Source organism: Schistocerca nitens, chromosome 7 (genome assembly GCF_023898315.1).
Source record: "Schistocerca nitens isolate TAMUIC-IGC-003100 chromosome 7, iqSchNite1.1, whole genome shotgun sequence".
In the NCBI taxonomy this organism is placed as follows: domain Eukaryota; kingdom Metazoa; phylum Arthropoda; class Insecta; order Orthoptera; family Acrididae; genus Schistocerca; species Schistocerca nitens.
Window position 1 is genome coordinate 334,535,959 of NC_064620.1, and position 11,632 is coordinate 334,547,590.

Consider the following 11,632-nt stretch of genomic DNA (forward strand, 5'->3'; position numbering starts at 1 on the left):
TCCATTCCGTTCAACTGCTATTCCAAGTCCTTTGCTGTCTGTGACAGAATTACAATGTCATCGGCGAACCTCAAAGTTTTTATTTCTTCTCCATGGATTTTAATACCTACTCCGAATTTTTCTTTTGTTTCCTTTACTGCTTGCTCAATATACAGATTGAATAACATCGGGGAGAGCCTATAACCCTGTCTCACTCCCTTCCTTCCACTGCTTCCCTTTCATGCCCCTCGACTCTTATAACTGCCATCTGGTTTCTGTAAAAATTGTAAATAGCCTTTCGTTCCCTCTATTTTACCCCTGCCACCTTTAGAATTTGGAAGAGAGTATTCCAATCAACATTGTTAAAAGCTTTCTCTAAGTCTACAAATGCTAGAAACGTAGGTTTGCCTTTCCTTAATCTTTCTTCTAAGATAAGTCGTAAGGTCAGTATTGCCTCACGTGTTCCCATATTTCTACGGAATCCAAACTAATCTTCCCCAAGGTCCGCTTCTACCAGTTTTTCCATTCGTCTGTAAAGAATTCGCGTTAGTATTTTGCAGCTGTGACTTATTAAACTGATAGTTCGGTAAATTTCACATCTGTCAACACCTGCTTTCTTTGGGATTGGAATTATTATATTCTTCTTGAAGTCTGTGGGTATTTCATCTGTCTCATACATCTTGCTCACCAGATGGTAGAGTTTTGTCAGGACTGGCTCTCCCAAGGCCGTCAGTAGTTCTAGTGGAATGTTGTCTACTCCCGGGGCCTTGTTTCGGCTCAGGTCTTTCAATGCTCTGTCAAATTCTTCACGCAGTATCGTATCTCCCATTTCATCTTCATTTACATTCTCTTCCATTTCTATAGTATTGTCCTCAAGTACATCGCCCTTGTATAGACGCTCTATATACTCCTTCCATCTTTCTGCTTTCCCTTGTTTGGTTAGAACTGGGTTTCCATCTGAGCTCTTGATATTGATGCAAGTGGTTCTCTTTCTCCAAAGGTCTCTTTAATTTTCCTGTAGGCAGTATCTATCTTACCCCTACTGAGACAAGCCTCTACATCCTTACATTTGTCCTCTAGCCATCCCTGCTTAGCCATTTTGCACTTCCTGTCGCTCTCATTTTTGAGACGTTTGTATTCCTTTTTGCCTGCTTCATTTACTGCATTTTTATATTTTCTGCTTTCATCAATTAAATTCAATATCTCTCCTGTTACCCAAGGATTTCTACCAGCCCTCGTCTTTTTACCTACATGATCCTCTGCAGCCTTCACTACTTCATCCCTCAGAGCTACCCATTCTTCTTCTACTGTACTTCTTTCCCCCACTACCGTCAATTGTTCCCTTATGCTTTCCCTGAAACTCTGTACAACCTCTGGTTTAGTCAGCTTATCCAGGTCCCATCTCCTTAAATTCCCACCTTTTTGCAGTTTCTTCAATTTTAATCTGCAGTTCATAACCAATAGATTGTGGTCAGAGTCCACATCTGCCCGTGGAAATGTCTTACAATTTAAAACCTGGTTCCTAAATCTCTGTCTTACCATTATATAATCTATCTGATACCTTTTAGTACCTCCGGGATTCTTCCATGTATACAACCTTCTTTTATGATTCTTGAACCAAGTGTTAGCTATGATTAAGTTACGCTCTGTGCAAAATTCTACCAGACGGCTTCCTCTTTCATTTCTTATCCCCAATCCATATTCACCTACTATGTTTCCTTCTCTCCCTTTTCCTACTGACGAATTCCAGTCACCCATGACTATTAAATTTTCGTCTCCCTTCACTATTTGAATAATTTCTTTTATCTCATCATACATTTCATCAATTTCTTCATCATCTGCAGAGCTAGTTGGCATATAAACTTGTACTACTGAAGTAGGCATGGGCTTCGTGTCTATCTTGGCCACAATAATGCGTTCACTATGTTGTTTGTAGTAGCTTACCCGCACGCCTATTTTTTTATTCATTATTATACCTACTCCTGCTATACCTCTATTCGATTTTGTATTTATAACCCTGTATTCACCTGACCAAAAGTCTTGTTCCTCCTGCCACCGAACGTCACTAATTCCCACTATATCTAACTTTAACCTATCCATTTCCCTTTTTAAATTTTCTAACCTACCTGCTCGATTAAGGGAACTGACATTCCACGCTCCGATCCGTAGAACGCCAGTTTTCTTTCTCCTGATAACAACGTCCTCTTGTGTAGTCCCCTCCCGGAGATCCGAATGGGGGACTGTTTTACCTCCGGAATATTTTACCCAAGAGGACGCCATCATCCATACAGTAAAGCTTCATACCCTCGGGAAAAATTACGGCTGTAGTTTCCCCTTGCCTTCAGCCGTTCGCAGTACCAGCACAGCAAGGCCGTTTTGGTTATTGTTACAAAGCCAGATCAGTCAGCCATCCAGACTGTTGCCCCTGCAACTACTGAAAAGGCTGCTGCCCCTCTTCAGGAACCACATGTTTGTCTGGCCTCTCAACAGATACCCCTCCGTTGTGGTTGCACCTACGGTACGGCCATCTGTATCGCTGAGGCACGCAAGCCTCCCCACCAACGGCAAGGTCCATGGTTCATGGGGGAGGCAGAAGGATGTAGGTTGCAGTAAGTACTGGGAGATGAAGAAGCTTGCACAGGATAGAGTAGCATAGAGAGCTGCATCAAACCAGTCTCAGGAGTGAAGACCACAACAACAACATAGGAAACAGCGATCTATAATTATTATAAATAAACTGGAGGCAGTCTTGATCTCATATTTTTTTTTTTTATGTGGTGACCGGTTTCGATCTTATTATAAGATCATCTTCAGACAATGGATGTCTGCCGGAGGCGGTGGCGCATGGCAACCCTCCTGCTTGCGGCTGGTGGTGTACTGCCTAAAAATTAAAAAAAAATTATGCGATCACGACTGCTTCCAGTTTATTTATTTGATTGTTGATCTGAAGGATTTCAACAACCATCCCTCTTTATCCTCCATGAGCATAGTTTCTCTTGAGAATGTTAATATAACAAATACCGAACCGTACAAACGCTCTGATTGAATTACAGTATTCTGGGTCCTAAATGAGTCGATTTACGTTTTGTATGTAAGGTGGAACGTACAGTTGGAGCTGAACTCATTTTCAACGTTCTCTCGCCATTTGTAACTGTATCAAGTCGAGTGGTTGTGCACTTTAAATTTCTACGTAATTTCAACTGTCCTATTTTCTCGCAACGCGTTTTGTAACGTATCTCCTCAAACGACGGCAGAAGGTTAGCTCTTTCAAAGCGTTTTTTATATCAGAAGCTGATAAAACAGTGAGTTCACACTACGGCACAAGGTCACGAACAATAACCTAGCTTTGATGACGTCGTCTGTACTCTTGCAAATTATTTTCACTTAATAAACTGTACGTTCTGATAGGCGAGCTTTGTGACATTCAACGGTCAGAACCCCACGAAAATGTGCTTAGAATAAAAATCGCTCATCCCAAAAATAGTGGTACCAACCATTTGCATGCAAAACTGCGCGTCTTACCACGATAGACATAGTAACTAAGCGCACCGAACGCAACAAAGTATTGTCAACCTGTCGATGTGTACTTCTTTATGGAATAGAAACTCCACGTGAGAAGGGTCCCTGCTTTCGTAGGACTACAATGTGAAAATTACAAGTAGACTTACACGATTCTCTTTTCATCAACAGATTTCACTCTGTGCTGTATAATCAACTTTCTCTGCCCAAGTAGAAGCTTATACTACAATATCCTTGGCAAAAGTAATGTTATGACATTGCGATGCCGATATCATCGTTAAAATAAACGCTGTAGCTGTTGATACTGGACTGCCTGAATGCACAAGTGATGTTGAATGCGGAAAGAAGTGGCTTTATTCAGATGAGCACAGTATTCCGTTCCACTTTGCTTTGACCAATTTTTTTGTGATCCTCACACCCGTACTTTGAACAGCTGTGCAACACTATCAAGTCAGTTTTTTAGACAGCGCTGTTATTTTAAGAAAATGGAATTATAGCAATAAGTTAGGACACAGGTGTGTCTCCTTTCGGTGGAATACATGTTTTCTTTCTTCGAGTTGCCGAAATTTCTCCCCTAGACCTTGAATAGCTGACCACTAAAGTGTGTGTGGAGGTAAGACGCGATGTTTTCTACCTGTTTTTGGGATGAGCTATTTACATTCTAAGCACGTGTTCGTGTTGTTCCGAGCGTTCGAATCCGCGCACTACCCCTGAGAGATTAATTATTAATGCTGTCGACTAACGATGGGAGTTCGTTATAAAAATTGGTTGGAGATGCCGGGGGATAGATTTTTTTTTTGAACGTATATAGACTTTTATTTACAAAATAACAATTTTCGTTTTACAAATACAGTTTGCATTTTACTTGTGAAGACGAGACAATCCATTCTTTGCTTTTATTTTCCTGTTACTGTACTGTCCAAGTAATTATTTCGTTTGGTGCTTTTTTTTAAATATTTTTCGAGAGTCTGTCAGTCAGAGTTCGTTATTTGCTTCTTGCACTGTTTATTGTTGCAGTTTAACTTTTCTGAGTCTTTTTACACTACATTTGTACGTGTGGCAGAATGAATTTTGAATAATCATTGATTGTACGATCTAGTTATTAACAGAGAATAATTAGTAAAAATAATTAGTAAAAAAAGTTATTTTATGGAAATTTTACTTATTACTAGTTATGGTATTATTATTATTGTTATTATTTTGTAGATATTTTGAGTTGTGGATGTGCTCTATTCATTTTAAAATGATGTTGAGTTATTACTGTCTTCTTATTAAATCTTGTGTTGCAAAACAAGGGGGAGCATTTTACGTTGGCTGTTGGAAACGAGACCTTAGTGGGACATGCACTAGGCATGAAATCAATTTGACAGAAATATTAACGAGTGTATCAGTTGTCAGCTGTTGTTTGAAGAGTAAAGTGGTATCCAAAGGGGGAACACTCGTGAGAAACTATCTTAACATGTTAAACAATCCATGACAAAAGAAAAGGACAATACTATTTTAGCGAATTATTTAACCAATTTTTTCCGATTGAGCAAAGAGCAGTACACTAGGAAGCATTATATAATGCAATTGTAGAGCTAGTTTAATATAGGTGGTGCGTGAGAGTAAGGAAGACTGAAAGGAGGAAACTATTCGTGATGGAGAGACAGACATATATGAGCATGTGAATCACTAGTTTGTTGTACTGATAGAACTGTAATAGTTTTGTGGTACTCACAGTTTTTTTGTGGTACTCACACCTCTCTATTGCACACGATGGAGGGTAGAAAACAAAAAAAGGACAAAAACACAAAAAACAACAAAAAGACACTCGGACCTATGGTTATATTGACACTATATTGGAAACTTTTACGTGTTCGATCACTTTTCACTGTCATATTTTTTTTAAACACTTTAGCACTTTAACACACGTATCACTGTTGGTGCTATTGGGATGTGGGAGGACATCTGCGACTGCGACAAGGGCGTGGGGGGTTTGTGGCGGTGGGCGGCGGCGATGGCAGCGGCAACGGCGACGGCGGCGGCGGCGACGGCAACGGCGGAGGCGGACACGTCACGTGGCGGCAGACAGGGCGTCCCTGAAGGCGGCGGTCTGCGGGATCTCCAGGAAGTTGTAGAAAGTCTCACGGTATTTGGCGTGTTGTTTTGCCTTCTTGTGCTCCTCTCACAAGTCCGTGAGGAACTGCACGCTGTCTGACTGCTTTTTGGTAATGACTGCGTGTGCAGTCACGGCGAGTATCCACATCGTGGCCGTTCGTTTTGGCCCGGGGAACGGTTTCGCATCAGGGACGGTGAGAGCCGTGACTTGGATGTTTCTTGGGTCGCTTCTGTTTATGTGGGCTATTATCTTCTTGCTTGTCTCCCATATGTTGCTGGTTGCTCTGCATAGGAAAAGGTGCTCTAAAGTGTCCTTTTCGTTGCAGGTTTCACAATTGGGCGATTCTTTTATACGGATTCGCGCCAGCCTCTCGTTGGTCGGTACGGTGTTGTGCACTACTTTGTACCACGTAGATCTGGCGTGCTCCGGTATTACTTTTTCTGAGATATTTCTCCAGACGACTGGCCAGTCGTGGTCTGGAGAATTTATCTCGATTCTTGTTCTGTGTGTTTGCCCTCTTAGTGCGCCGTAGATGTTTTTCGCCGTCCTTAGTTGCGGGTTTGTTACGGTGGGCAGTGCGTAGCTCTTATCGAGGATCAGTTGCCTGATGTGTGGCATCTTAAACGGTATGTGACTGGTGACTACCGGCGCTGCTTCTGATCGTGGCCTGTAGATGTTTATTAGGCAGGCCGTGGTGCTGTCTTTGTTCTTGCCCTCCATTTGGATTGCTCTGTGGAGGAGCAGCGCAGCACACTTTGTCCTGACGTCCACCAGCGCCAGCCCTCCTTCCTCCTTCTTCAGTGAGCACGTCGCCTGCGATACTTTGAATATCTCCCGCCTCCACAGCAGGTAGTAGACGGCTCCTTGTATCGCTCGTGCGATTTCTGTTGGTGCACTCAGTATCTGTGCCACGTACCAGGCTTTCGACAGGATCGTTGTGTTGATCAATTCTACTCTTTGTCCTAGAGTTAGATGTCTACTCGAGTGAGTCCTGGCGAGCCCTCGTATTGTATGTAGGGTTGTTCGCCAGTTTATGGTCGCCATCTTTAGTGGGCATTTTTGGATCAGTATCCCTAGTGTTTTGTGGGTCTCGGTTACTCTATACCACTCCCTGTTGATGGTCAGACTTCCGTTGCCAATGGGGAGCAGCACAGTTTTTCTGGGATTGACCCTTGCTCCCGATGCCTTTTGAAATGTTTTGATTATCGGTTCTATTTCGTCTATCTCCTGCTCGTTGTTGACCCGGGACCTTTCACATGCAAAGCGAACGCTCTACCACTGAGCTACATCCCCACCTACACAGCACGTGGCATTTGTGCTCCCCGTGTCAATTTACAACACATCGCCGTTATCTGAGAACGATTGCGACAGTGAGCAAACAGAACGGTACCCCATTCCAGGAAAGCGCGCGCTCATTCTCCCACGTCCCCTGTCCTCTTTCAGTCAAGGATGCAGATGGCTGCTCCTTAGCTATGAACTGCCTTGCGCTGGAAACGCTACGCTGTAGATCACTAGACAATGGTTCTCCCATTCAGTATACAGTATGAATTCTGAGTGGTAGATGTTTATAATTAAATACTGTAACTTTCTATTTGTGCATCCATTTAGAGCATCATTACTGGGTGAATTTTGCATAAATTCTTGAAATTCTTTTGGAGACTTTTGCTGGAGAGCTATATACCTCACGATTTTAGTGTGCATCTTCTACTGGAATCCGCTATTATGGAGTCTTGCTGTTATTCGTCCTACAATGATCGGAAGCCCACCTGCTTAGCACACTGGACTCGCATTCGGGAGGACGACGGTTCAATCCCGTCTCCGGCCATCCTGATTTAGGTTTTCCGTGATTTCCCTAAATCGCTTCAGGCAAATGCCGGGATGGTTCCTTTGAAAGGGCACGGCCGATTTCCTTCCCCATCCTTCCCTCACCCGAGCTTGCGCTCCGTCTCTAATGACCTCGTTGTCGACGGGACGTTACACACTAATCTCCTCCTCCTCCTCCCACCGGCTTACTTATAATTTGTTACGGCTGTTCTGTGGTACAATGAAATTAAAATCGTGCCGAGATGATTATCGGTTGTAGATGGCACCAAGCATTGTATGAAATAAGGATTGTTAAGCAGAAGAGACTAAATGCTATAAACAAGCTGTTATGCCATTTACATCTTAATTAAATTTTATCTTAATTTAAATTTTGTTGCAGTACTGTTAATCAGTAAGACTTCATAAAAGCATATTCCATTAGAAGATGTGATTCTCGTTAGTATGTACGCCCCCAGTTGCGAGTTCACAGGTTTCGAAAAGGAAGTTTGTCTGCTGAGCTGAGCGAACGGACGAGTTCAGGCCTACCTTCATGACGTACGCGGCGCGGTCTGTCTTTCTCCTGGGCCTCGGGATCCCCACTGTCTGCAGCTTGTAACACGTCACTTTTGTTAGTGCAGTGGGTGGCGACGGCTGTGTCTGAGTCAGTTGCTGTGTGTACTGTCTGAAAGTGTGCAAGTCCAGTTCAAGCGGTCTAACAATATGTTTAGGAAACATGAACGTCGTGCATAGATCGAGATTGAAATGGCAAGTGGTCGGAGCGCACTACACTGCTCCTCCCGGCACTGCATCCTGTCGTGCTTCATGACAATGCATCGTGTCACACGGCGAACCACGTGCAGGAGCTTCTGCGTACCTGCGAATGGGAGATGTTACAACATCCAACGTATTTCACCCGATATCATTCAATGCGATTACGAGCCGTTCGCCAAAACAGAGGAACCTCTTCGTGGCACACGCTACAACAGAAGAGAAGTCATCATCCGTGCCATAGAGTGGTCCTTGCGAGACATCGACAGACATGGAGGCTCTGACGGTGTACGACGCCGTCCCTCTGTTTGAGGGAACACTGCATCACAACAGTAATTTCTTTTTAAATAAGGTTGTTGTAAGTTACCCAGACTGTGATTAAGTAATGACGAAATTCCTATATCTGCCACGGACTCGTCCACCACAACTACCACTGCCTTTCCTTCTCATGCCTTTTATGAAATTATTGAAACGTAGAATATGTTGAACATTTTTCGGTTTATTTGCTGTGTAAGTGAAGTAGAAGTTGAAAATAAAAAGAAATTAAGAAGTTTTCACATAATCAGCTTTCTGCACTCTCAACAGCGTCAACTGCTGTTTCGAATTTACGGTAACACAAAAGGCTCATGTTGCTCCCGACCGGCACCAAGAATACTACTTTTTTCTAAACGCTCGGCCATCTGAAGCCCCCAGTTCTGTGAGATTCACTTTGCGCCAAGCGTGGCTAGTAATAAGCGCGCAACACAACGAAGTGTATGTATCATTGCTGATGTGATAGCAACACAGAGTTAAGAGAAAATGTGGTGGCCGCTATCGACAGGGGATCTCAATTTGATTCCGTATTTCTAGATTTCCGGAAAACTTTTGACACCGTTCCTCACAACCGACTTCTAATCAAGCTGCGGGCCTATGGGGTATCGTCTCAGTTGTGCGACTGGATTCGTGATTTCCTGTCAGGAAGGTCGCAGTTCGTAGTAATAGGCGGCAAATCATCGAGTAAAACTGAAGTGATATCAGGTGTTCCCCAGGGAAGCGTCCTGGGACCTCTGCTGTTCCTGATCTATATAAATGACCTGGGTGACAATCTGAACAGTTCTCTTGATGCTGTAATTTACCGTCTAATAAGGTCATCCGAAGACCAGTATCAGTTGCAGAGCGATTTAGAAAAGATTGCTGTATGGTGTGGCAGGTGGCAGTTGACGCTAAATAATGGTAAGTGTGAGGTGATCCACATGAGTTCCAAAAGAAATCCGTTGGAATTCGATTACTCGATAAATAGTACAATTCTCAAGGCTGTCAATTCAACTAAGTACCTGGGTGTAGAAATTACGAACAACTTCAGTTGGAAAGACCACATAGATAATATTGTGGGGAAGGCGAGCCAAAGGTTGCGTTTCATTGACAGGACACTTAGAAGATGCAACAAGTCCACTAAAGAGACAGCTTACACTACACTCGTTCATCCTCTATTAGAATATTGCTGCGCGGTGTGGGATCCTTACCAGGTGGGATTGACGGAGGACATCGAAAGGGTGCAAAAAAGTGCAGCTCGTTTTGTATTATCACGTAATAGGGGAGAGAGTGTGGCAGATATGATACGCGAGTTGGGATGGAAGTCATTAAAGCAAAGACGTTTTTCGTCGCGGCGAGATCTATTTACGAAATTTCAGTCACCAACATTCTCTTCCGAATGCGAAAATATTTTGCTGAGCCCAACCTACATAGGTAGGAATGATCATCAAAATAAAATAAGAGAAATCAGAGCTCGAACAGAAAGGTTTAGGTGTTCGTTTTTCGCGCGCGCTTTTCGGGAGTGGAATGGTAGGGAGATAGTATGATTGTGGTTCGATGAACCCTCTGCCAAGCACTTAAATGTGAATTGCAGAGTAATCATGTAGATGTAAATGTAGATCGCTTGTACAAATGAATTATGACTTAATCAAACTTACGTACACAAAATCAGTAGCATAAACACAAACATGTAGGAAGACGAGGTGACCGAGTGGTGTAGCTCTGCGTGTCCGGCTATATGGTTAGCTGCCCTCTGTAGCAGTTCGACCGCTATCAATACTCCCAGCGCAAACACTCGTATTGAATTTTCTCAGATTTCCGCACAGTACACAGGCTACACAGCGGACCCGAAGGCAACTGGGTATTAGTTCATTATTCGCCCGCCCAGGGGGAGCCGCGAGCCAAATTGTCAAAAGCCAGAAGCTTTCTTGGACTCTCCGAACTGGTGCACAAAGGATGGGTAAGCCCTATCTCAGAACAAAGGCTTTCGCTGAGATGCTGTTTCCTGCCCTGGCCTGCATGCTTGCTGCTACGCTTTTAACGGCCATCTCCAGACTCACAAAAATATTGGGAACCTGACATATTTATCAGTGTAACTAAAATTAAATATTAGGATTGCTGCCGCAGTCTGACATCGAGCAATGTACTCGATATGTTTTCTCTTTACGACTGTGGTACTGGAACGAATATCAGCATCTATAGCGCACAAAATTTTCTATGTCAAAAAAAAAGTCTTTCATTCCCCTTCCGACTATCGACGTGCTGAATCTATCCGTATCTGACGATAGGACACGCAGTAGCGACAGCCAGACACTAGTACATATACCGCGAATAGTGTTGTACAAAAAACCGACTCGTTTCCTCTGTTTCTGGCCCCGACCTGCATGTTTGCTTGCTTCTTACAACAATCTCCAGACTCTGGGATTACAAGAACACATCTAATTTCACATTTTTTTGTCAGAATATCATACTATTTTCGCGATACTTTTCGATATCAAGCACATAGCAGTATACTACCAATCGCTTGCACACTATAATTCCGAAGATATAGACCGGAAGTTACTTGTCTAGAAACCCGAAACTTTAGCGAAGTTGAGAGTGCTGTGAATCACTGAGTTACTAGAAATTTATCCCGTCCGCGAAGACCTTTACGTGAAAATTCGTAAAAAATAGAGGGAACTGATGTTTCCAGTCGCGAATACCGATGTCGATGATGTAATAGATTCGAAATCATCCCTATAATTTACAAAGTCAATTAGTCAGGTTACCTTCCATTCAGAGGCTGTTGCACGCAAGCTATCAGTCGTCCTTTGGAATTTTTATTGGCAGATCTAGATTTCAGCTAGCAACTAGCCATTCTCAATGCACTATCCTTTTTTTGGCCAATGCATGTAATGCCTGTTGGTCTGGCTTTGTACACAGTTCATGGAATACTGAAATCTAGATCTGCCAATAAAAATTCCAAAGGACGACTGATAGCTGAAATCTATTATTTACAAAAGTCAATTAAGTGAACTGAAATGGAGTGTAGAGACAAATGTGCCAAGAACTCACACAGGGAGGTGTGCAAAATTATGAAACTGCGAAAGAAGAGGCATCCAGCTTAAAAAAGAAAAAAAAATTCTCAGGACATTAAGAACGTTGGTCATAAATCAAGAACACCAGCAGATT